Source organism: Natator depressus, chromosome 28 (assembly GCF_965152275.1).
Source record: "Natator depressus isolate rNatDep1 chromosome 28, rNatDep2.hap1, whole genome shotgun sequence".
Taxonomy (NCBI): domain Eukaryota; kingdom Metazoa; phylum Chordata; order Testudines; family Cheloniidae; genus Natator; species Natator depressus.
The window spans coordinates 9,021,237-9,024,777 of record NC_134261.1 but is presented as its reverse complement, the minus strand read 5'-3'; the positions used below and the strand labels follow the sequence as shown (position 1 = coordinate 9,024,777).

Below are 3,541 nucleotides of genomic sequence, written 5' to 3'. Positions count from 1 at the left end.
CCGCTGCCTGTATGGGGTTGACCTGGTGGCCGCTTTCCTTCCCGGCCACCAGGTCAACCCGCTGAATGTATGGGGTTGACCTGCTGGCCGCTTTCCTTCCCGGCCACCAGGTCAACCCGCTGAATGTATGGGGTTGACCTGCTGGCCGCTTTTCTTCCCGGCCACCAGGTCAACCCGCTGAATGTATGGGGTTGACCTGCTGGCCGCTTTCCTTCCCGGCCACCAGGTCAACCCGCTGAATGTATGGGGTTGACCTGCTGGCCGCTTTCCTTCCCGGCCACCAGGTCAACCCGCTGAATGTATGGGGTTGACCTGCTGGCCGCTTTTCTTCCCGGCCACCAGGTCAACCCGCTGAATGTATGGGGTTGACCTGCTGGCCGCTTTCCTTCCCGGCCACCAGGTCAACCCGCTGAATGTATGGGGTTGACCTGCTGGCCGCTTTCCTTCCCGGCCACCAGGTCAACCCGCTGAATGTATGGGGTTGACCTGCTGGCCGCTTTCCTTCCCGGCCACCAGGTCAACCCGCTGAATGTATGGGGTTGACCTGCTGGCCGCTTTCCTTCCCGGCCACCAGGTCAACCCGCTGAAAGTATGGGGTTGACCTGGTGGCCGCTTTCCTTCCCGGCCACCAGGTCAACCCGCTGAAAGTATGGGGTTGACCTGGTGGCCGCTTTCCTTCCCGGCCACCAGGTCAACCCGCTGCCGGCATGGGGTTGACCTGCTGGCCGCAGAGGGGCAGGCTCCGGGTTGACCTGGTGGCCGGACGGGGATTAAGCCCCGGCTCGGAGCAGGGCAAGCCCGGGCGGAGGGGGGTCCGCTTGGCCCCTGCCCGCGGGGGCAGGCTCCGGGTTGACCTGGTGGCCGGTTTGCTTTCGGGCCACCAGGTCAACCCGCTGAATGTATGGGGTTGACCTGCTGGCCGCTTTCCTTCCCGGCCACCAGGTCAACCCGCTGAATGTATGGGGTTGACCTGCTGGCCGCTTTCCTTCCCGGCCACCAGGTCAACCCGCTGAATGTATGGGGTTGACCTGCTGGCCGCTTTCCTTCCCGGCCACCAGGTCAACCCGCTGAATGTATGGGGTTGACCTGCTGGCCGCTTTCCTTCCGGCCACCAGGTCAACCCGCTGAATGTATGGGGTTGACCTGCTGGCCGCTTTCCTTCCCGGCCACCAGGTCAACCCGCTGAAAGTATGGGGTTGACCTGCTGGCCGCTTTCCTTCCCGTCCACCAGGTCAACCCGCTGAATGTATGGGGTTGACCTGCTGGCCGCTCTGCTTCCCGGCCACCAGGTCAACCCCCTGCCGGTATGGGGTTGACCTGCTGGCCGCAGAGGGGCAGGCTCCGGGTTGACCTGGTGGCCGGCAGGGACTTCAGCCCCAGGGCCCCTGGCAGGGCGACCCTGCCCTTGTTCCCCAGAAAAGGAGAGAGCTGGCTCGCAGCGGGAAAAGCTGCCTACGGCACCTGGGATTCCCAGGCGGTCACCCATCCAAGTACTAGCCAGGCCCGGGACGGTTTACCTTCCGAGATCGGACGGGATCGGGGGCCTTCCGTCCGGTATGGCCGTAGGCACTCGGCTCCGGTCCGCCTCGTCCCCTTTCCCTTACTGACTCCCCTGCCTCGGGTGGGCCCGATCCTTTTTTCCGTTTTTTTTTTTCCGCTCCGGAGGCTTCGTGAGCCCCCCCCCAACACCCCTTTGGGGGTCGGTGAAATTTTTTTTTTCAGACTTCCAGGGGCCCGATCCTGGCCGCGGGCACCCGGCTCCGGGCACCCGGCTCCGGGCCGCCTCGTCCCCTTTCCCTTACTGACTCCGCTGCCTCGGGTGGGCCCGATCCTTTTTTCCGTTTTTTTTTTTCCGCTCCGGAGGCTTCGTGAGCCCCCCCCAACACCACTTTGGGGGTCGGTGAAAAAATTTTTTTCAGACTTCCAGGGGCCCGATCCTGGCCGCGGGCACCCGGCTCCGGGCACCCGGCTCCGGGCCGCCTCGTCCCCTTTCCCTTACTGACTCCCCTGCCTCGGGTGGGCCCGATCCTTTTTTCCGTTTTTTTTTTTTTTCGCTCCGGAGGCTTTATGAGCCCCCCCCAATACCACTTTGGGGGTCGGTGAAAAAAATTTTTCAGACTTCCAGGGGCCCGATCCTGGCCGCCGGCACCCGGCTCCGGGCACCCGGCTCCGGGCCGCCTCGTCCCCTTTCCCTTACTGACTCCCCTGCCTCGGGTGGGCCCGATCCTTTTTTCCGTTTTTTTTTTTTTCGCTCCGGAGGCTTTATGAGGCCCCCCCTAACCGTTTTTGGGGTCGGTGAAAATTTTTAGTCAGACTTCCAGGGGCCCGATCCTGGCCGCGGCTTCGCAGGCTGGCCTGGGGGGGGGGGCATCTCTAGCTCCGGCCGCGGACGGCGAGACGCTCGGCCACCAGGTCAGCCCGGAGGAAAAGGCTGAAAAAAATGTCTAAGTCCCCCCGGGACACCAGGTCAACCCGGAGGAAAAGGCTGAAAAAAATGTCTAAGTCCCCCCGGGACACCAGGTCAACCCGGAGGAAAAGGCTGAAAAAAAGTCTAAGTCCCCCCGGGACACCAGGTCAACCCGGAGGAAAAGGCTGAAAAAAATGTCTAAGTCCCCCCGGGACACCAGGTCAACCCGGAGGAAAAGGCTGAAAAAAAGTCTAAGTCCCCCCGGGACACCAGGTCAACCCGGAGGAAAAGGCTGAAAAAAAGTCTAAGTCCCCCCGGGACACCAGGTCAACCCGGAGGAAAAGGCTGAAAAAAAGTCTAAGTCCCCCCGGGACACCAGGTCAACCCGGAGGAAAAGGCTGAAAAAAAGTCTAAGTCCCCCCGGGACACCAGGTCAACCCGGAGGAAAAGGCTGAAAAAAATGTCTAAGTCCCCCCGGGACACCAGGTCAACCCGGAGGAAAAGGCTGAAAAAAAGTCTAAGTCCCCCCGGGACACCAGGTCAACCCGGAGGAAAAGGCTGAAAAAAAGTCTAAGTCCCCCCGGGACACCAGGTCAACCCGGAGGAAAAGGCTGAAAAAATGTCTAAGTCCCCCCGGGACACCAGGTCAACCCGGAGGAAAAGGCTGAAAAAAATGTCTAAGTCCCCCCGGGACACCAGGTCAACCCCGAGGAAAAGGCTGAAAAAATGTCTAAGTCCCTGCTCGGCCATCAGGTCAACCCCATTCAAAGTGACGGGTTGACCTGATGGCCGGCAGTCTCACGGAAGTCCGGATGGGGTCGCCAAAAGTGCCCTCGGCCGACCGAGAGAACCAGGAGGTCGGATAGGATTTCAGATTGGTCCCCCTAAATTGGCGGTTGGATTTTTCGACTAGTTCATTTTGACGGGTGCGAGGAGATTTCTGAGAACAGGTTTTTCGGAACCTGTGAGAACCAGAGATGAGCCTCGGGGACCAATCTGCGCGTTGTACCCGATCTTGTGAGGGGGGACAGGGGCACGTTGGCAGGTGGGGCGGCCCCCGGCCCCCCCGAGCCCCCCCTTTTCCGGCTCTTTTCCTCCGGGGACCCCGTCGTCCCCTCGCACCCCCGGTGCAGG

General features: G+C 61.5%; 1 non-coding gene across 1 annotated transcript; it reads right to left on the bottom strand.

Annotated features, from left to right (window-relative positions):
• Positions 1–1,449: 1,449 nt before the first annotated feature.
• LOC141979378 (5S ribosomal RNA) lies at positions 1,450–1,568 on the bottom strand. The gene has a single exon (XR_012636796.1). It is a non-coding gene; the product is annotated as a 5S ribosomal RNA (ribosomal RNA).
• Positions 1,569–3,541: the final 1,973 nt, after the last annotated feature.